Source organism: Triturus cristatus, chromosome 9 (genome assembly GCF_964204655.1).
Source record: "Triturus cristatus chromosome 9, aTriCri1.1, whole genome shotgun sequence".
NCBI lineage: Eukaryota > Metazoa > Chordata > Amphibia > Caudata > Salamandridae > Triturus > Triturus cristatus.
Genome location: NC_140592.1, coordinates 1,211,066,486 through 1,211,090,468, shown reverse-complemented (window position 1 = coordinate 1,211,090,468; position 23,983 = coordinate 1,211,066,486).

Here is a 23,983-nt window from a genome sequence, read left to right as displayed (position 1 = left end):
AAAACATGGTTGTTGAATGAAAGGGTGCTGGGGCTTATATCTCTGAAGCACTTAAATTCTGCGTTTTCTTCTCTTATCCCTTGCACCTCAATCTGGATATTATTCAAAGCGTTAGCTAACTCTACCATACCTGACGGTTCTTCGCATAAAGCTTGGGCCAGGAACTGGTTGTCTATTTGTTCTGGAAACTCCATACTGCCCAGGTAAGACTTTAGTTTTTGTGGCTTTGCTTTCTGTGAGATTTGCCACTCACTTGAATTCCAGGGGTTCCACAGTGGCGATGCCAATCCACCCCCTCCACCCAAGAAAATTCTCGACTCAGGCATTGATCACTGAGGGCGGCAGCAGTTCCTGAGGGGAAGGCTGTTGGAAATAGATATAGAGAAAAAAGTTTAAAGTATTCTGACTCACAGACTTCATGGCTGCTGGCTGCCTTAACTTTAAACAGCCCCTTTCTCCTATGGCTCACCTGGACCTTTAACCTGCATGGTAATACATGGATTATTAGTACAACATTCTGCTAATCACCAACAAGCTATTAGACTATTGTTACACTTATCACTTATGAACATACCTATATTTACTAATGTCCACTTAGAAGTAGTTTTCACCACAAGGACATTCAAGTTCCATTTTCCCTTATGACTTTCCAAAGGATGGGTTCGAAATTAAATGTTCTCAGGAGTTCTCTAGTCTATTGTTTGTGAAAATTTTAAGTTTTCTTTTAGCTTTCTCGATGTTCTGCAATACAATAGTTCAAGATTTGAAACTAGGTTTAGTGCACTAACCTGCAAGTAAACATGATCTGCATTGCGTTTAGCACCAGTTCATTCTTCAAAATGTGTGATTAATATGGTTTTCTTTCCTTCTAGGTCGAACAAAGTTGTGAGGAAATGGTATCCCACCAAGGGCAATGGTGTTGAGGAAGGCTGTATCCCGCTGGGCTTTCTCTAGTAAGATGGGCGCTCACCAGCTGGTGCACGCAGTAAGATTTTCCTATAGGTGACAAAGCTGTCACGTGACCACTGTTCACAAAGCCAAGCACCTCCTTGAACGAGGACGCGGCATTTATAGCTGAGCCCTCAAAACAGCCATCGAGACACGCCTTTGATGGAAATCTTCTGGGAGCCTGCAAGATCCTCAGAAATCGCACCGAGCTATGCAGGTGAGCAGATTGGAAGGGCCAGGGCTCATTAATAAAGGGTCATCAATCCCCAGAAATGACACCAAGGATTTAATCAGGGGCAAGGGTAAGCTCACAGGTGGGCGACCACCCCCAGGGTCCAGGTGCACGTGAAGTTGGGACACTACTTGGGGCCAAAGAGGAGGAGTCAGACTGTGCCCCAAAAGAAGCCCCAAATAACATTGCCCACACCCAGGGCCTGCAGTGGGTGCTACACCTGCTGTTTGAGACCTGTGAGGAGACCTGAAAGACTAGTCGTGCTCCCACTTGTACCAAAGACAAAGAAGTGGACTCCAAGGATAACTTGGCTGACCTCCTGTTAAGCTACAGGGCCACAACACGCTGCAAGAACCCTTTTCCTGGAGAGCCCAGCTGACAAGTTCCCACTGGACCTACCCTATACCCTGCTGATGGCTTCTGCTGGAGTAAATCTTAACCCCCCCCCCCCCCCCCAGTTGCTGTTCCTGAAGTCCTGAGACACTTTGCTCTGTCAAAGAGCACTCCCCCTAATATCCTGTAAAACCTGAAACTTAGAAACGTTTTGGCTACTAAGACTTCTGGAGTGCCGGGACAAATCTGCCAAATCGATCTGACCAAGGTGCATTGCCGCTGGGCTGAAGATTTAGGTTTCTCCCACTCAGAGCTTTTGGACAACAGCAAATCTGTTTTAGCTTGACATCGCAGAGAAGGTATGTGGTTATGTGTAGTCCTCTTTGGCTATGGCCTGCAGTCGTTTCCTCTAGAGGAATCCGAACTCCAAAAAAGTGACTACATCCGAACGTAGAAAACTGGACCGGACAAAGGCACCAAAATTATCCGGCCCTTGAGAGGACCTCCCTGGGTGTGGATTTTTAATTTCCCCCCTCTAAGCTTTTCCCAACAAACTCAACAACTTCACAAGTACCTTGTCCAACTCCCATCCAATCTCATGGAGCCCACTTTGGATACTGCCTGCTGCCTTGCCCTGCTGAAGGCTTTTAACTTCCAGAAAGAAGAATAAGCCTAAGGTAAAACCTCCAATGTGGTTGGGTCTGGTTGGTGTATCCAACTTGAAATCAGCCTGAAATCGCGCCTAGATCCTGGCCTGCCACAACCAATGACGACCATTGTCACTTTGCGCTTTTTGGCGGTATTTTTTACTTGAAATTAAATTTCCCCTTGATGGATTTTTGTCATTTTATATCATGCTTTTCAATCAATTATTATCTATGTTTATCAATTGGATTTTTATAATGTTGTGTTTTCAACTTTTTAACTGTTGTAGTGTTTCTAAATGCTATAGATATTTCTTAAGTTAAGACTGTCTGCTCTGTGCGAAAACTGCCAGAAGTTGAGATCAGGTTAAAATTACTAAAACCTTTACTGGACCTACCAAGCGACATTGTTACTTGTAGTGGATGGATTCTCATCCCGCTATAGGCACCAAGCACCAATATTCACCGGTGTGCGCCACTGTTCTTGGTGTGATGTCCACAAAAACTCGCACACAGTCCTTAGGGGACTGCACTGCGGACTTGGCTGAACTGAAAGCATTACTACTAGCACTTTAACATATAGGTCCTGAATTCCTCACACTTATAATGTGTGATTCGTATTACTGAGTCCGGTCTTTTAATGACAATTTACATTACTGGTGCCAGAATGGATTCAAAAGCAACACAATAAAGATTAAAACACTTTGGGTGAAGGTGGCAGACCCGAAAGATAGGTTGCCACAGACTCACATCATACATATGTTGAGTCATCAACGTGTAGGAACACACACTGTAGGAAATCCTCTGGCTGATGAAGTGGCCAAATCTGCAGTTGCGACAGTTGCTTCGATCACTCATTCTCATACGAGGGTAGATGATGACATGCTGGCTGCCGTTAATGCTGAGACTGCCCCCTTTTACCTAAGGGCTTTCCAGCTAAATACACATATCATTTAAGTGAACAAAAAGTTCCCTTTGTTACGATACCAGGGGTTGGTGATCGTTTGTTTCATAACCAAGATCGCAGACGAGCTTTTGTGATATCTGCACATATAGGTGTTGCTTCTGCGCATGCATGTTTTGGTGGCCACAATTTTGTTGCTACGGCAATGTTATTGGTGGCATGGCTTAAATCAACAGGCCAAAAAATGTGTCCTTTGTTGTGACATTTGTCATCAAATTAAAGCTTCTACTGTGGCACGCCCACTGCAGACAGACCTGTTGACTTTCCAACAAACCATTCAGCTGCATTTATCTGGACCATTGTGGTCCTCTTAATTCGGATGGACCGTTTAAATGTATCTTAGTTGCAGTCGATTCTTGCTCAAGGTTCCTCTGGGTCTGGCCACAGTGTTAAGCTGACGCTCGAACTGTTATTAAAGATTTGCAAGTCTTTATCGGGACATATTCATGTATTGCATTCCACTCTGACCAAGGCCCTGCTTTTGCCTTGAAGGCATATAGGGATACTATGACTTAAAGAAGTCCTTAACAGGTAGAGAATTAGATATAGGGCATATTTGGATCCACCACCTATATGAGGTACAACGAGCACTTAAAAATCTCCCTAAAAGATAGCTGGGTGGCCGGACCCCATACAAGGTCCTTTTTGGCATCAAAATGTACGTTCCAGACCTTGACCGTCCAGACATTGTGGCGCCATTTGATTTAAATGATAGTTGTGCTGTCTTACAGGATCTAAAAAACTTCAGTGACAACTGATTCAACGAGCAGTTGAAGACATCTGCCTCTGCAGGAATTAAGGAGAAAACAGAACCTTCTGGCTGGATTCCACATGTTGGGGATCTTGTTTGTGTAAAGATTGCGGTGAAAAGAAGTTTGGCCCATCATATCATGCCCCAGTGCCAGTCCTTGGCATTTACTGTGCAAGAACTGTAATTTTGCCCCTGCTAGCTGGTTCTAAAGACAATCATTTTGTCTCCATTGATCACATCAAGTTACATTATGTGGTTGATTCTAAACAGTAGGCCACTAGGAGTCCTTGGTAGTTATCTAACTCCTCTTGCTACCATACAGGAAGTTCCTCTGCAGTTTGTGAGCACCACCAAAGCTGTTTCTCCCCAGCTGGGTGGTTCGGAGAATGAACTACAGTTAATTCCTAATACCACTGCAAATGCCAGCAACATGACTGAAGTGAGTACTGTACCTACTACTGCCTCTTCTGCAACTGATATAATTTCTATTGATCCCCCCCCCCAGTGGAACATACCAGTTCCCTTACTGAACCTGTGGATCCTGTTTTTCAGAAAACTGCTTCTGATTATCATGTGGGTTCAGGTGATTTTTCATCCTTGGTTTTTTTATTTCTATGGATTAGATTTGTGACGGTTTTCTTCTTGCTGCTAAATGGCCATTACCTCCCAGAACACTCAGCCACAGAACTGGTCAACAAGGTGTTAACACCTCATTCATCTTAACATAAGCTAAAAAGAGACTTGTCCCTTTCAGCTGTTCCAGTAACTGATGGAATTGTTTGGGATAAAGTACCATATGATATATTCAGTCCTAAAGAAATACTGCATATTCCTTATGTTTTTATGATTTCTATGGGTGTTGTAATTGTAACTGGGTTACATTCTGATGATTGGGATGTTGAGACTGAAAACTCAATGCTCTCAGAGCTGGAATACTACACTGTTTTTGAATCCGAGGACCTGTACTTAAATTCTGCTAATTATAGTAAAATGTTCTGTTACCATCATTATGGACATCATTATTTACATCAAGCTAGTGTTGAACGTACACTTTTTAATTACACACAATGGGAACATTGTCCAGCTCCCCCGAAAGGGAGATCAAAAGCATATGGGTATAAATTCACTTATTTTTCAGGAAATGATACATAGACTCGAAATCTTTTTATTTCAAACTTGTCCCTACAAACACAATTAGCTGGGAAAGGCTGTGACTATTGGATAGATGCCATTGACATGAAATCAATTTGAGGTACCAAATTCTAGCAGGTTCAGGGTACAAACACCTTTTTTCAAGCCTGCCTACTTCCACTAAAAATGTTTTTTTCTGAATAATACAGTTCTGCAGACTACGTGTCTGGTGTAGTGTGGGTTAACCATGCCCTATGTACAACGCTAAGTTAGCATAACCTCGATGGCTGTTAGAAAGCCAGCTTGCTGCTTCTGCTGCTTTTGCACGCGACACTGTTGTTACATGTTATTCATTCGAGAACTGCTGACTCGACTTTGCTTCACATGAGAACTGTCTGTTGTTTAACATCCTTAACAGCGAGCAGTGACCTTGGTCTGTACACCGTGTAAGGAACGAGTCTGGGTCACTAGACGGGGCAGGTTGTTGTGTTCAGGTTGATCGTACCACTTTTTAGACATAACATACATACAGCTGCCAATACCTGAAAGACGAGCCCTTTAATATTACAGAGCAGCATGTTTTCTGTTACATTTGAAACGAAGAGCTGAAGCAGGAAAGAGCCTAGCTGATTCTGTGATGTGATTCCACTAAGCTGATCTATAAGGTATGGGGTCCCCCATGCAAGCCTAAGAGACCTTCTATTAGTCTAATAATACCTTATTAGTTGCTAGAGAAAGGAGGGTGGTTGTGTTCCACAGTCATTATTATTATGATTGCTCCTTTCATTTTCTATGGTATTGTAACAATGCTGATGGTTCTGATCCTAACCATTTGTCTGCTTGTGTTAGCTAAAGTACTGCATCTTAGGGCGCGAGGTTTATAAAATAAACTCTTTAAACTTTTACCGTGTCTTTGTTATTCTGTTGTGGACTGATATATAGCTACCAACGGGTATTTTGGGTTCCCACCACTCCTGAGAGTATCTAAGTCGCTTGTTCTGGGTTGTCTATACATTGGGACCGCCGAGCCAAATCTCGGGTAACGAATGTGACACTAAGCTAGTCGGATAGGGGTTCTTAGTTCTGAAGGGAGTTTCTGGTACACCACAATTCTCTGAGGTCCTGGTTTCCTGCGCATAGTTCTGTGCATAAGCAGAATCCCTGCAACATGGCGCACCTAATGTTTGGTCTTTTGATCTGAAACCCCTTAGTAGTGCTTTTATTAGTCCACAACGCCCTCACTCTAGTTTCCGGATAACGTGAGTGATGGCTTAACCTACCTAGGTTTCGACTAAAGGTTCTTTCAAGCTTGATAATTAAAAAGGTTTTCTTTTTCTGAACCCCAGTGCTACAGTATAGCTTTTTGTTGTTCTTTCAAGTGTCCCGATGGCGGTCAATGTTGCCGTGCATAGTAGGGTTCCCCTGACCGCACATTTGAGGGTCTATGGAGTCCCGGATGATGGCTTGGCTGTTATTTTAGTAGTAGGCGCTGATGCGGCGTTCCCGTATGAGTTGTTTTACTCTTGGGTGACGTTTGACAAAGTGGATGCAAACGACAATTTGTTCCACGACTATACTCATACCGCGATGCCTGCTGCCTATGCCCCTTATCGGACACTTGAAATTCCCCTTAGTGCCTGGCAGCATACTATTTGGTTTAATGGCGCCCTTCCCCATGTGGTAGCGCCGGCGAGAATGGGCCCGTTGTCAATTGCAGGGGCCACATGGCCGGTGCTAGCCGGTTATGCTCCCCATCCCCGCTACATGACTGTGGCGGTGGTGGAGTTAAGAGTGCTACACACTGCCCTGATTACGGTCCATAGGGCGTTAGTGCAGTACGTGTCTCGCAATGTGCAGGTGGGGGCACCTGCGGTTGCGGGACACACGACTGACCATCATGTGACGGTCATTAGTCCAGTTATGGTTAATTCGGTTGTCGGCAAGCGCCCCCAGCAGAGGGATGAATTCCCTTACTGGCTTGCTGAAAAATTTGATCAATTTGAAGCCGTGTTTCCCAATACTTCTCCTGTGGATAAACACAGGATACTCACTATAACGTTACCTAAGGACCTGGTCCCAGATATTGTCGACTGTGACAATTGGGGCAAGGTCTTTGCTGCGACTTATGCGAAGTGTTACGGCACTCCGTCTATGTCTGTACTGCCCTCGGTCATCAAAAAAGTCCAAGAGAATCATGATGCCGAGGCAGCGATTGAGTTGGGATTGAGGCTTGTCGACAGCTTCGATGTGGTTAGTTCCATGGTTATGGGCAACCTCAAAGGAGATGCTATGCAGTTCCAGGTGTGCAATATGATGGCACTTGTGGATCCTGGTGACAGGCCAAAGGAGTTCGCTAAAGTTATAGCGAAAGCCTACAGAATGGTGGGTCGTAGCGCCTTGGGTGTGAAACCCGCCGTAGTCATTCCGACTGCAGTACAGCAGCCTAAAGTGAGTTCGTCAACAAAAGACGAAAAGCCCAACTTTCCAAAACAAAGTTGGCGAGCTAAGAAACAGGGGAAGCAGCAAGAGAAACGGAGGTCTCGTTCTGCATCACCGGTGCAGACACAGAGTGAACGCACGTATGATTTGCGCGATCGTTCTAACATTAAGTCACCTGATAGATTTCAGGTTCCTGAACAACGCTCTCCTCGTTCTTCACAGGAAACATCGGCTTATCAATCCGATGGTGGAGATCGTGGAAAGGGAAAGGGTGCTCAAGGTCGTGAGCAGCCCCGTCAGACTGACGGTAAAGGCAAACAGGACGAGTCTGCACGTCAGAGACCACCGTTTCAAAAGAAGAAAGTTGCTGCACTGACTGCGAGATATGCCTCAGATGGTACGGACACAGCTTCTGAACCAGACATGGGCACTAACGCTGCTAGACAGCGCGGCGGAAGTTACAATAGTGCGACAAGCGCTGCGTCCGTTTCTGGCGGCGACAGCAACTGATACATTTGTAAGTGTTGAAACTGCTGATACTCGCGTAGCTCCCCTGGAAAGGATGTTTAAAATTACCCTTTTAATTGAAGGTGACATACAGCGTAAAATTAAGTTGGTATTTTGGGATCATTTAACCTCCACCTATGATATACTTTTGGCGGAGGCAGATTGGCCCCCGGCTTTCGTGTTGGAGGCTCCTAGAGGGGAGGTGGTAATCCTACCTTCCTTTGGGCACACGGTGCCATTGGAACATTCTAACAGGTTAGCCGGGGAGTGGGCGCAGGTGCTTGCGCCTGCGTTGTACCGTACTCAGGTTGGTTGGGACAAATTTTCTCCCAATCATAAGATTCCGTTGCGGTCGGAGCCCCAGCCACAACCCCAATACCCCATGCGTCGCGAGGCTAGGTCTCACGTCGCGTCTATCCTTGAACAATTGGAATATCAGGGAGTGATTGAAACATGTGTGTCACCCATGAATAATCCCTTATTCACTGTGACGAAGCCTGACGGATCGTGCCGCCTAGTTTTGGATTACCGGCACTTAAATTCGCACTGCCGGACATGTGCGGTACAGAATACACACAGTTCGGCTCTCGTCGATAGTCTTGTGAGAAAACGTTTTAAAACTACACTTGACACCGCCAATGGCTTTTATAGCCACAATCTGTCTCCTCATAGCTATGAGTGGACGGCGTTTACCTCGGGTGGCAAACAAAAATGGTTCAAGAGGCTCCCAATGGGCTATAAAAACAGCCCTGGGGTCTTTGCTGCTCGTGTGGTCTCACTCATGGAGATGATAGACCCGGAAGCATATTCGTATGTGGATGATATCTACCTAACGGACGACGAGTTGCTTCCACACCTTGCTCGTGTGGATAACATAATAACTATGTTTGCTGACTATGGTTACAAGTTCAACTTTGCCAAGTCCCACATTGCCGAGTTCACAGTGTTGTTTTTGGGGTACGAACTCAATAATGAGGGTTGAGGCTTGGCTCCGCAGTTCCTTGAGAAATGCGCACGCCTCAGTACTCCTTCGACACTGAAGAAATTACATTCTTTGCTGGGCTTTCTGAATTTCGGTCGTACCTACATTCCAGATTATGCCCAGCGTATCAAGCCGCTTTATGCCTTGGTACAACCTACTTATACCAAATCTTGCTGGCTGCCTGAGCATACGGCTGCATTGCAAACACTGCAGTCTGATCTTCTAGCTTCACAGTTTTTACAAACTCGTGATAACCACACTAACCTGGTCATTAGAATCGTACCGGGTGCAGTGGGTTTCACCTACTTGACGTTCAATGAGGGCGACAGTCCCCATTGCATACAAATCTCATCTGTACACTTTGGCTGAGCTGCGCTTTTCCGCTGTCGAGAAAGTACTGACAGCATTTCAGATGGCGATCTTGAAAGAGCGAGCGCTATCACAGGGAAAGCACATGCTGGTGGTCACACCGTACCCTGCCCTTGAGGCGGTTACTAAAGCCAGTGTACCCAATTCAAAGACTTTGCATCCAAGGTGGATACAATGGGCAACCTCCTTGACTTCGCCGGACGTCACATATATCTTTGACGCGGCATTACAGACACAGGAGTTCTTGCAGTATGAATTTGTTCATCCGGCTCCTCTGACTTTGCGCCCGCTCGAGGAGTACCATTGTGTCATATACACTGATGGGTCTGCGCAACCCGCAACTGGATCAAAGCACGCCTATTCAGCGGCCTGCGCAATTGTAGTAGGTACTTTCGTGAACGGTGAGTTCCAGTCTGATGTCGTGCATACGCAGTCATTGGGTGATTGTACCGCGCAGTTGGCAGAGCTGAAAGCTCTGGTGCTTGCACTGGAGTTTGCTGACACTCGGGTCACCACTCTTATAGTGAGTGACTCATTTTATTGTGTTCAATCATACAACGAGAATTTACACTTTTGGAGTCAGAATGACTTTCATGATTCGAAAGGTAGCACAGTTAAGCACAAGATGCTTTGGGTTCGAGTGGCAGACCTTAAAGAAGGCCTGCCACTCGTGAATGTAGTTCACACTCTTGGTCACCAGCGTGTTGGTGTCCATGCTGTCGGTAACAGTTTGGCTGACGAGGCAGCAAAAACCGCAGTGGCGACATATTTAGTAGCAGCAGTTACAAGGTCCAAAACTAGGATTGATGATGACATCTTGGCAGCTATTGCTGCGTCCGAGACAGGGACGGGCTTTCCGAAAGGATTCCCTTCCCGCTACCATTATCGTTTAAGTCCTGATAACGTCCCTTTAGTGAGGATTAACGACGTTGGTGACAGATTGATTCCCAACGCGGACTGCAGACCATCTCTGATTACAGCTGCCCACGAAGGTGTTGCGTCAGCGCACGCCGGCGTTTCAGCGACTGTGTCTCTTTTACAGCAGCGTTACTGGTGGTACGGTTTGTACAAACAAGCACGTGCTTATGTCCTTTTATGTGACATTTGCCAGCAGATTAAACCTTCTACTGTCGCGCGTCCACCACAAACGCAGCTGTTTATATCTAATCAACCACTTGCCTGTGTTTATTTAGATCACTGCGGTCCTTTTTCCTCTGATACTGCGTTCAAGTTTATCTTGGTTGCAGTGGATTCGTGCACACGTTTTCTGTGGATATGGCCGCAAAGGAGTACTGATGCCCGGACGGTCATCAATGATTTGCGTGTCTTTATTGGGAGTTTTGCATGTGGTACCCTTCATTTTGATCAGGGCCCTGCATTTGCCTCTAGGGCTTACAAAGAAGCCATGAGAAGTTTGAGGGTCCAAGTCAAATTTTCGTCTCCATACCGGCCTAAGGGCAATAGTGTTGTGGAGCGAATGAACCGTGACCTAAAGCAGTCTTTGACAGCAAGGGTATTAGGTACAGGCCGAAGCTGGCTGACCCACTTGTATGACGTGCATCATGCACTTAATAATCTCCCTAGAAGGTCTCTGGGTGGGCGGACCCCATACATGATGCTCTTTGGAGTACGAATGTTTGTCCCGGACCTTGAAGGTCTAGACATGGCGGCGGCTGCCGCGCCTTTTGACCTAGATGATCACTGTGCTGTATTACAGAATCTACAAGAAGCAAGAGACATTCTGGCGAAGGAACACGTACTCTCTACATGCGAAGCTGAGCTCCAGATTCCGGTAGTTGGCTGGCTACCTCGAGTTGGTGATCTGGTCCGTGAGAAGGTGGAGAACAAGAAAGAGTTTGGCCCCTCTTATCGTGCACCAGTCCCGGTGCTTGGAGTCCAGGGTACCCGTACAGTCATTTTACCACCACTTCCTGGTCGTAAGGAAAACAGGTACATCTCGATTGACAATGTCAAGCTACAGCGAGTGGCCGATACTTCATAGTATGACACCTTCAGTTTCTTGCCCTTACATTCTGCGAAATTCTGTTGTGCTGCAGCCCTCGACCATCATGCCTGAGGTTGCCGTTGAGATGCATGCTGTTGCTTCCCCTCTTATACCGCCCGTTGATGGTGGTTTGCCTGATGATCCTGAGTATGCTTATCCTGCTTATCCTGCAAGTGTCCCGTTGCCTCTTTTACATTCAACAGCGATTAACCAGTCCCGTTCTTCCTTTGTCACTGAATCAATGACTTCCACTGCCCCATCCAAACTTGCTGTATTTTTTGCCTGGTTCAAGAGACATTTTTTAGTGGCACCATGGACTTACATCTGGCTGGTGCTAATCTGTGTTTTTTTGTTCATGACAATTGGCTATGTGGTAGTGTTTTTTAAAATTATAAATGGACACTACCTGAATGAGCGACCTTCGATTGAATCCACTGCTGGAACTTTGGCGCCCCATTCCTCATCACACATTATGAAAAGGGACCAGACTTTTGTGAACATTACTGCCTGGCCTGTGCGTGATGGGATTGCTTGGGATGCTGTTAAATTTCAAATTCATGGACCTACAGAAGTGATTAATGTGCCTAATGTATTCCGTGTTTCTATGGGTGATGTCGTTAAACAGAATATTAGATCTGATGATTGGGATGTACACACGATAGAAGCACTGTTTTCTGATCTAAAATATTATGCGGCATTTGATGCTAATTATGGTGAACAATTTTGTTATCAACATTATGGCACACATTTCCTACACAGAGCAAATACATTTCGGAATTTTGTTAATTACACACAATGGGAAAATTGTCCAACCCCTCATCAGGGCAGTTCTGCAACGTTAGTGAACAAGTTCACATACTTTTCGGATTTCAGTGTGTCTAAGCCGGCCTCCTTTTATTTTAAGATGGCACCTGAAACCGCCTCGAAGGTACGGTTGACACATACCAAATTATTATATTCCAAGTCCTTTATGGACGAATTGGCGGTCGGAGGCTACGAGCTATGGAAAACTACTGTCGATCTTAAGTCGGTTTGGGGTACTAAACCGTGGCAGGTTCAGGAGACAGAAGCTTTGCATCTTGCCTGTCTTATCCCTAACCATATGTTATTTTTAAATTCATCTATTTTTCAGACGACTTGCTTTGGCTTGTCTACGTCTAAAAAGATGAATTCCCCCGCAATCCCGGATCTGGGTACTTATCCCGGTTGGGGTAATTACACAGATCTTTTCCTTCTTAAGTTGCAGTCCCTTCTTTCCAACTCCACCTTTAATGTTTCGGCATTTAATCCTGAGGGTTGGTTGGTTTGGCAAACTGGTTCAGATTCTTGTCAACATCGATTTTTAGCACTGACACCTGGGTACACTCAAGTCAGGGTAGATCCTCGTTTTGAATCATCCCACACTGTAACTACCTACTCTGTGGGTAAGTTATGCCAGTCATGGCTGCAACATTCCACATTAGCGTCTGTTAAGCTACATTTGTCACGTTCAGACGACAAAATTGATTTGAATGATTTTATTAAAGGTCCTGCAGTAGGCAGGTCCAAAAGATGGGTATATGCTATTTACAATGAAGTTTGGAAATTGTCGCAAATTGAGGCTGCCTCCAGATTACGTGCTATTGACCAGGCCAATATGGAAAAAGCGTTGGCTGTGATTGATAATAGTATAAATACCTTGTCTTCTAGGATTTACACTTTAGATAATATTGTTTTATCTGTCGTAGATATTGTGCAGGATGATTTGTCTGTGTTGTACCATGGCCAGAATCAGTTGCGTTCTGTTATGCAATTTGCATGGACTTTGCAAACGTTAAAGGCAGGGAAAGTTCCTTGGGATTACATGAATGTTTGCTCTTTGTTCCTCCCTTTTAATTTGACTGCAAAGCAACAGTTTATGTCTATGAAAGATGCCACTTATTCATTACTGCACATTGAGAAATTAGAACCTTTGCCTTTCTCTATTGCCGAGTTAAATTCGGCCACGTGGCTTATTCACGGCGTAATCACTTTACCTTTTTCGCTTTTTAAATTTAGTTCATGCATGAAACATTATGCTCTGGGCAGATATGAACAACTTGGTAGTGCGTTCCTACACGAAGTTTGGTCGCTGCATTTACATATAGATGCATGCGGGAGGGCACAGAGGTTTATCTGAAAGGTGAGGAATGCACTTCTGCTCCTGATCATTCTGTAGTGTGGAGACATATACAATTACATGGTGCTTGCAATGTACACGCTCCTAATTTAGCTTGCGTTTTGAAAGGTGTTCCTGTACCAGTTATAACCCCTTCATTTACACTGCTTGCTAACGGTAGTTATTTGCTTTTAAATAATGAGAATTGCTGTGGGATGCTGAAGGGCATTCCGTACATAGTCACTGTTTCCCAGCATGTAGTTTGCTGTAATAATGTCCTTTTCCCGCCCCCGCATGGCCGGCTCGATGTTTCTATCTGGCCTTCGATTCCAACCTTGAGCGCAGAGTTCAACCAGATGAGCAGAATAAGGGCTCTTTTGTCTCAAAGGGAGGTCGCTTTAACTTCATCCCGTGAAACCTTTCTTCTTCACGTGGCTAACACCCGCACGGAGGTGCAGGCGCTTTTGAATACTGACCTCCCCTTCCATTTTGGAACATTGATACAGACTATCTTTAATGCCTCGTCTACCCACTGGCATAGTTCATTTTTTTAAACTAGTGGGCTCCGGCCTCGTGACCTCTTTTCAGACTATTTTTGGTGTGTTCCCCGCGTTTTTTCATTCTATTTTTTCCAGCGTCTTCGGAGGTCTTCCGTTGCTTCTTGCCCTTATTGCTGGAATACTTTTGCTGGTTTGCGTCCTACGCAATGGCTGCGCAACTTGCGTACAGAGACAACATGCCCCAGCTGTTTCATCTGCGCAACCGGATGCTTGAATACTATGGCACGTTGCCCCTGGTGACTTTAAGTGTCGCGTATGGATTGTCCTTCCGGTTTCCGTTCTTTACTCGTGTACAACCCGTCTTTCACTGCCTGGATTGTCCTTTCCAGTGGGCTCTGGATTTGTGCCTTTCAACCTCGGTGTCACCTGTACCGGATTTTGGTCAACTGATGGGCCCCTTAACGGCTCATGAGTCTGAATGTTCTGGTGTTGGGTTTATGGCCTTGGGTGCGGCACATGGAGTCCTTGGTAATTGGGCCATCGAAGAGGCTGCGATTGACTTTCTGGAACGAAGTTATATCGAGGTACCTCCCTGTTGTCCCCGTGTGGTGCTGGAAGCTCCGATTGTGAGTGAACACGTGTGTTCCTTTCCCCTGTTAAACTGGATGGCAGATACTTTTGCGGAACGCTCCAATGATTTCCTCTTGGAGGCTGTTGCAACTTATTGTGCCTATACCTTTATGGATTGACTATTTGTCATGTTCGACGCTTGATGTGTCGAGAGGTGTCATTTTTTCCCATTTTTTTCACCTGACGACTTCTTTTTTCTGTTTTTTTTTTTTTTTCGAACTTACACTTACCTTATATGACTTATAGTTCATGCCCTTGGTTCCGTTCTTTCTAACTTGAACTCTGCGTTCTTGATAAGTGCGCCCCTAGTGGTTAGTAGTCCTATCAAAGGGGGATGTAGTGTGGGTTAACCACGCCCTATGTACAACGCTAAGTTAGCATAACCTCGATGGCTGTTAGAAAGCCAGCTTGCTGCTTCTGCTGCTTTTGCACGTGACACTGTTGTTACATGTTATTCATTCGAGAACTGCTGACTCGACTTTGCTTCACATGAGAACCGTCTGTTGTTTAACATCCTTAACAGCGAGCAGTGACCTTGGTCTGTACACCGTGTAAGGAACGAGTCTGGGTCACTAGACGGGGCAGGTTGTTGTGTTCAGGTTGATCGGACCACTTTTTAGACATAACATACATACAGCTGCCAATACCTGAAAGACGAGCCCTTTAATATTACAGAGCAGCATGTTTTCTGTTACATTTGAAACGAAGAGCTGAAGCAGGAAAGAGCCTAGCTGATTCTGTGATGTGATTCCACTAAGCTGATCTATAAGGTATGGGGTCCCCTATGCAAGCCTAAGAGACCTTCTATTAGTCTAATAATACCTTATTAGTTGCTAGAGAAAGGAGGGTGGTTGTGTTCCACAGTCATTATTATTATGATTGCTCCTTTCATTTTCTATGGTATTGTAACAATGCTGATGGTTCTGATCCTAACCATTTGTCTGCTTGTGTTAGCTAAAGTACTGCATCTTAGGGCGCGAGGTTTATAAAATAAACTCTTTAAACTTTTACCGTGTCTTTGTTATTCTGTTGTGGACTGATATATAGCTACCAACGGGTATTTTGGGTTCCCACCACTCCTGAGAGTATCTAAGTCGCTTGTTCTGGGTTGTCTATACATTGGGACCGCCGAGCCAAATCTCGGGTAACGAATGTGACACTAAGCTAGTCGGATAGGGGTTCTTAGTTCTGAAGGGAGTTTCTGGTACACCACAATTCTCTGAGGTCCTGGTTTCCTGCGCATAGTTCTGTGCATAAGCAGAATCCCTGCAACACTGGGACTAGCAAAAATTAATGATATGAATTCACCAAACATTTCTTCCATTGCCTGATTTGACAGTTGGCAACATCTCACAAATTACACTGAAGAACATCTCAATAGTATGTTAAAGAATGGTACATTTAACTCCACACTTTCAGGTCCTCACGGGTGGTTATTGTGGCCAGTGGACACAAATGGGTGTTATGCTCCTTTTTTAAATTCCACAGTGGGGTTCAAAGCCATCAGACCAACCCTTCTTATTCCCACTCTCAACTCTGGAATAGGCACATCCTAATTGGTGGGAAAATTGTGTCAGCAATGGTTGGAACATTCCACACTGAGTGCAGTAAAACAACAAGTTTCCCTCCTGTCGGAAGACATGGACCTATCTGATGTTTTGTTGGGTCCTAAGTCCCTGCGTTTAAAAAGATTTATTAATGCCACATATAATGAAATTTGAAATTGATCACAAATTGAAGCTGCTGCATGTTTGAGACAAATTGATCAAGATAATTTGGATAAAGTGCTTGCTATTTATGATAATAGTTTTACATTGCCGTCTCGCATTTACAATCTGAATAACAATGTGTCCCCTGTTATTAATATCATACAGAGCGAAATGTCTACATTATACCATGGGCATATTCAGCTTGGATCTATTATGCAGTTTAGCTGGACACTTCTGGTCCTTAAGGATGGCCACGTGCCAAGGCGTTACCTAAATTCGACGCAGCTAGGGGCATTAAAGATACCTTTAAATCTTGTTTTTATCTTGTCCCATTTATTCTGTGTTCAGATACAGAGGTCAATAGTCAGTTTACATCTACAATTACTTTTCTTTCTCTGACTGCAGAGTTCGAGAATTTTGTAAAGTGACCTGTCTGATAAACCTGTACAAAAAGATATTAAATGAAAGGCTGTAGAATGTCATGTTTTATTTTTAAGCAAAACCAAAGGGGATGATGGACGGAGTGTTGAACATTGCAAGCACTCTCCCCCAGTCAACTGATCTGGGTTTAATCGTCATCTGTCAGGGTACTAACTTGTAAACAGTTAATTGCACGGGAGCAGAACGACGATAGGTCCCAATGCCCTCCTCAGAACACCTCCTGTAAGGTTCTTAAGTCCGTTCCAGGTAAGTTCCAAGGGGGGAAAGGGGTAGGGACAGAGAGGAGACAGCTCCAATTTCTGCCTGTAGCTTCTTCTTTCTTCTTACAGGTCTGATAATAATTACATCGAGATTAGAATTCACTTTAAACTGGTTACGAGTCTTACTCTTTACTCTACATTAGTTCCTTATCTTACCAGAATGTCTTTGGACGCTTGCTACTCTTCTTACTTCTCTAATACCTTTTGCTTGGAAGAGAAGCCTTCACTCAACGCTCTTCTTGATTAAAGAGGTGTGCTGCTCAGGACTGTTCTTTATTCCTTACACAAGAAAGAATATATCATTAGTGTGGTAATACTTTAATCTTTACTGAGGGTATGTCTTCCCGGTCTCCCAATTACTTACTGTGCAAGGGCGAGAGTGAGATGATGTATTTGGATTCTGCTCATTATGAAGTTTTGCCTAAAAATCTTCTTCCCGAATTAAATTGAGAGACTATTTAATTATAGTTGCCTAAAAAACTGACGAGGAAATCTCCCTCCAGATTTTCCCTTAGTTTTGGAATGAAGATGTTACGCTACCATGGATTCTTTTTATTGTTTATTCTTGAACTCTTGAAAACCTTTTATGTTCTCGGGGAATTTACTTTCTTTTTTAGTCATATGCAACCTCGAATTTGCTCCGCTAGTGGAGAGTGAATTTACTTGGTGATGTGAGGTAATACACACGCTTTTTAAAGCTTCACATCTAACCTAGAGAAAGCCTTCTCCAGACTAGGTGCGAGGAGCCTCCACAGCTCTGAGAAGAATCGCAAAGTCTTTCTTGATTTTCCACCTCTCGAACCCTCTGATTACCAGGGAAAATGCTACCAAGACTTTTAGCCTTGTTACCAGTGCCCGGAACAAGGTTTGGAAATCTCTGCTACAGACGCGACGCTTGGCTTAGTGCGTCCGCGTCTACTCCGAGATCCGACTTATGCCCAAAACGTTTCTTTAACCTCGCAACGCGTTAAAAGACGCGCTCGCGATTAGAATCTTCAATTAGCCTGAACTCTGCAGAACGAAAGAAGTTCGGCAGCCTTCCTTAAGTCGCAGCGCTAGAATGAATGCGCTCGCGACTAAAATTTCCGGAACACTGTCTCCTCAGAAAGGAGTTTCAATTGCCTTTCTTTCTCTGACACAGCGCACGGATGAAAGCGCCAAAGTCAGATCTTTCTCTGGACACTCGAAATGTCTTTTAAACGCACAACCTTTGCTGACAGGAAGTTAATAAATCTTTTCAGAGACATTCATTGCCTTTGTCTTATTTTACTGAGAAGGAACTTTTTAGCTAGGCAATTTGACTGATTTATTTATACCTTAGGAATTTTAATGACAGAATAGCTTTATTCTCACTAACCTGAATTTGAAGGGAAGTATCATACACCGACGAAACTAACCCCGCACATACGCAAGCTACCCTAGCTGACTAACACGACGCAGGAACTCAGATGTTCTTCCCTCAGCTTCTTCAGTGAAGTGCACAGTAGAATGTTGGAACACACTTTACCAGCTACCCTGAATCCTAAAAGACTAGACTGCTAACAGCAGAGTGCTGTAGCAGTATGTGCATGTTGGCAGCCATCTTGGAATTCCACCGATGCCAACATGCACCCCAACTCAATGGATTAGGACACTTTTGGTAATCTTGCGAACAGGAGATAGAAGCCAGAACAGCGTTACTGGGAGGAAACCTCTTGTGGGTCCTCACAGTACCCCCTCCCAACGGGGTTTCCTCCAAACGCGGCTTGGTAGGGAATTTGGTATAAAAAGCTTTGATTAAACGGGGGGCATGGACATTAGTACTTTTTTCCCAAGAACGTTCATCAGGGCCATAACCCTGCCAATCAATGAGGTAGAAAAGTTCGTCATGTATAATTTTAGAATCTAGAATTCGTTTAACTAGATACTCTGCCTCACCATTAACAGTCAAAGGGTCAGGAGGGGAGGTCCTGCGCAAACCTGGATGAATCGGTTTGAGGAGAGAAACATGAAAAACTGGATGGATTTTGCTCGTGTTAGGAAGAGATAATTGGTAGGTGACTGGATTTATAACCTTCGTGATTGGATAAGGTCCCATAAAACGAGGTTGGAATTTACGGGAACCTTTAAGTCTAAGATTTTTAGTACTTAACCAGACCAAATCCCCTACATGCAGTTCAGGTTGTTTTTTGCGTTTGCGATCAGCGAAGTGTTTGTAACGATCCTTCGCATTAGACAAGGACTGAGTTACTGAGTGATGGATCTTAGTTAATTGACGAGCAATATCCTGAGCAGCAGGAACCTCAACTTCATCAAAAGTAGCATGAGAATTAGGATGTCTGCCCGAGTTTATGAAGAAAGGGGAAAGACCAGTAGAAACATTAATAGCATTATTGTGAGCATATTCTGCAGTCCACAAATGATCAGGCCAGTCACCCTCCTCGTCTAACAAATACAATCTGAGGTGCTGTTCTAGATCTTGGTTAGTGCATTCAGTTTGGCCATCGGTTTCAGGATGGAAACTTGTGGAATACCGATGGTCAATATTAAGGCCCTTGACATAAGCTTGCCAGAAGCGAGATAGGAACAGGGAACCCCTGTCAGAAATGAGTACCCTAGGAATGCCATGAAGGCGAATGACATGTTGGTTAAAGAGTTGAGATAATTGTTTAGCAGACGGAGTACCTTTGAAAGGTATATAATGGGCCATTTTACTAAAGGTGTCAACAACCACAAGAATGGTATCATATCCTTGGGAGGAAGGCAGATCAACAATTAAGTCTAAGGAGACTGTGTGCCAAGGATACGGGGGAGTTGGCAGAGGTTGCAAGAGACCTTTGGGAGCCTGCCTGTCGGATTTTCCCCGTGCACAATTGTCACAACTCAGCACATATTGGCGAATGTCACGACACATGTGTGGCCACCAAAAACATCGTTTGAGTAAGTCTTCAGTCTTTAAGATACCCTTGTGTCCAGCCAACGGGTTGTCATGACATTCTTGCAAAGCCTGAAGTTGAAGTTCTTTAGTGGGTAAATACAAGGTAGTACCCACATAAGGAAGGCCAATGCGAATAGAGCGTTGCGAGTCTTTCGCCGCCCAGTGCTCCAATTCAAGGTCAGTCCATGATCGTCGAACAAGCCGTTCAAAGGGTGCTAAAGAAATTGTGCCAATGAATTTTCCATCCGGAATAATTTGATGATTGTCCACGACCACCGATTGATTATCTGTGTCCAGTCGAGAGAGGACGTCAGCTTTCCCATTCTTCGATCCGGGACGAAAAGTGATGACAAAATCAAAATCAGCAAAATAGAGGGACCAGCGAAGTTGACGTGGTGTGAGTGTTCGAGCAGACCTCAGAAATGTTAAGTTGCGATGGTCTGTAAACACCGTCACAGTGTGTTTCGCCCCCATTAAATAATGTCTCCAGTCTTTGAATGCATCTTTAATCGCAAGGAGTTCCTATTCCGTAATGGTATAGTTACATTCCGCAGGGTTAAGCTTGCGGGACCGGTAGGCCACCGGATGCAGCTGTCCCGTGTTCTTGTGCCGCTGAGAAAGTATTCCGCCGATGGCGAGGTCAGAAGGGTTCGGAGGGATCTGCATGCAGCAAAACAGGTGCTGTGATGAAACTTGTCTTCATTAACTGAAAGGCTGCTTCAGCTTCGTCGGACCAGTGGAATGGGACTCCTTTCTTCAGAAGACGGGTCAAGGGAAGAATCTTATTGGAGAAGCCATGAATGAAACGTCTGTAAAAATTAGAGAAGCCAATAAAGCTTTGGACTTCTTTAATGCAGGTAGGCGATTTCCAGTCCGTGATTGCTTTCACTTTGTGCTCATCCATTCGAACTCCAACAGGGGATAGTACAAACCCAGGAATTCCACTGTATCTGTATTGAAGAGACACTTCTCTAATTTGACATATAAGGAGTTCTCCCATAATTGTTGTAAGACAGCTCTGACTTGGCTTCGATGTTCTTCTACCGTGTTAGAATAAATCAAGATGTCATCAATGTAAACGATAGCACAGCGGTCAATAAAATCACTTAGGGCATCGTTGATGAAATATTGGAAATCCGCTGGAGCGTTACAGAGACCATAAGGCATCACCAAATATTCATAAAGGCCAAATTTGGTCCTGAACGCGGTCTTCCACTCGTCGCCTTCCCGAAGTCTAATCAAATGGTACGCTCCTCGTAAATCAAGACGAGTGTAAATTTTGGCTTCCTTAACCTGATCAATTAGTACCGAGATAAGGGGCAATAGATAGCGATTCTTGACAGTTATCCTATTAATTGCCCTAAAGTCGATACAAGTCCTGAGATCGCCATCTTTTTTCGGTACGAAAAAAAGTGGGGAAGAGACGGGGGACTGTGACGGTCGGATAAATCCATTTTCCAAATGTTTTGTTAGGTATTCTTTCAAATGGACATTCTCCTTCTCGGTCAAGGCGTAAATTCTGCTGCAGGGTAGATTGGCCCCTGATTCTAAATCGATTTTGCAGTCATAGGGCCTGTGGGGGGGTAAGGTTTCAGCCTTAACTTCATCAAAAACATCTGCAAAGTCCTTGTAGTCTTCTGGTATCGTGGTAGTGTGAATCACACACACTGAAACTCCACTATCACACAATGGAGTGACTGCACCGGGTATAGATGAATGCGTGGAACCATTGAAACAGTGTCTAGTACAATAGTCTGAATTCAATTGAATAGTTTGGGCTCCCCAATCAATTAAAGGATTATGTTCCGTAAGCCATGGTGACCCTAAAATCAATTGAAATTGAGGAGCATCAATTAAGTTAAAATGCAGAGACTCGTGGTGTCCTTCAACAGTGATCATGTGCACCAATTCCGTATGACTGGTTATTGGCCCGGAAGTGACGTCTGTCCCATCCACAGCTCTAACTCTCTCACTCTTTTCTTTCTGGATGGCTTGCAGACCAATCAAATTAGCAAACTTGTGGTCACAGAAATTACCAGTTGCCCCTGAATCCACCATCACTGATATACCTGACAAAATTTTACTTCTGAACCTTAAAGTCACAGTCATAACTAAATGGGGAGAGGAGACTTGAAGCGTATTTGCCAATTGATGATGTATTGGAGTCATTTTCACATTTGCATCCACAGGTTCAACTCCACTAACCTGTGGTGCCTCTAGTTTCCCTTCTCCTTAGCAGGCAACTTGGGTCGCTTTAGACAGTTTTTCACAAAATGACCACTTCCTCCGCAGTAAAGACACAATTTGTTCAGCCGTTGTTTCTCTTTTTCCTCTTTAGAGAGGGGACATCTAACCACCCCAATCTGCATAGGTTGTACTCCAGGAGAAGTCTCAACTTCTCGCGTGTATTCAGTCTTGACACGGTCAAAACGAGGAACACTTGGCCTAAACTCCTTCCTCCGTTCTCCTTTCCGTTCGCTCTGCCGAGATTCAATCTCTAAGGTAAGATCCACTAAAGTCGAGATATCTGTGGGGCGATTTGGAATTTGAGAGACTGCGTCTTTTAGTTCCTCTCGCAACCCTCTGTAAAACACCGCCGCTCTCTTGTCCTCAGGCCAATTGGTTTCGACTACCAACTTGTTAAATTGGGCCAGATAGGCTACAAGGTCTCTGTTTCCCTATTTTAATTCCAATAATTTATTATCGGAGGCTTGAGACGCAGTCCTTCTGTCAAAAATTCGAAGGAATTCTTTCTTGAAGTTATCTAGATTGTATAAGATCGGATCATCCTTGGTTACCAACGGCATAGATCAAGAGGCAGCGTCGCCACTCAGATATGACAGGATGAATGCCACCCGTGATTGTGCAGCGGGAAAAATCGTTGGTCGGCACATAAAGTGTAAGGAGCATGGTGTTAAAAAAAATTGTGCCTTATGGGGGTCTCCATTGAATCGCTCTGGAGGGGCTAAGGGTATTACGGGGGATAATGAATGAATTACTTGTGTTGGGGTAAAGGACGAAGTACTAGAGGTTTGACTCTGAGTTCCAAAGGACTCAGTAGGTTGGTTAGACCCAAAGGTTGGTGTTCCGGTTTTAAAGGTAATTAGTTCTTGTTTCAAAATTTTATTTTCTTCTCTAACTGCCTCCAAATCCCTCTGTATACTCCCCAGAATCTCACCTAAATTTTTCAAATTGAAGCCTTCCGCCATTCTGCTCAGGTGCTTGTACCAACGTGGGCACTTCACTCTGTCAGGGCACTAACTTGTAAACAGTTAATTGCACGGGAGCAAGGTTCTTAAGTCCGTTCCAGGTAAGTTCCAAGGGGGAAAGGGGTAGGGACAGAGAAGAGACAGCTCCAGTTTCTGCCTGTAGCTTCTTCTTTCTTCTTACAGGTCTGATAATAATTACATCGAGATTAGAATTCACTTTAAATTCGTTACGAGTCTTACTCTTTACTCATTAGTTCCTTATCTTACCAGAATGTCTTTGGGCGCTTGCTACTCTTCTTACTTCTCTAATACCTTGTGCTTGGAAGAGAAGCCTTCACTCAACACTCTTCTTGATTAAAGGGGTGTGCTGCTCAGGACTGTTCTTTATTCCATACACAAGAAAGAATATATCATTAGTGTGGTAATACTTTAATCTTTACTGAGGGTATGTCTTCCCGGTCTCCCTATTACTTACTGTGCAAGGGCGAGAGTGAGATGATGTATTTGGGTTCTGCTCATTATGAAGTTTTGCCTAAAAATCTTCTTCCCAAATTAAATTGAGAGAGTATTTAATTATAGTTGCCTAAAAAACTGACGAGGATATCTCCCTCCAGATTTTCCCTTAGTTTTGGAATGAAGATGTTACGCTACCATGGATTCTTTTTATTGTTTATTCTTGAACTCTTGAAAACCTTTTATGTTCTCGGGGAATTTACTTTCTTTTTTAGTCATATGCAACCTCGAATTTGCTCCGCTAGTGGAGAGTGAATTTACTTGGTGATGTGAGGTAATACACACGCTTTTTAAAGCTTCACATCTAACCTAGAGAAAGCCTTCTCCAGACTAGGTGCGAGGAGCCTCCACAGCTCTGAGAA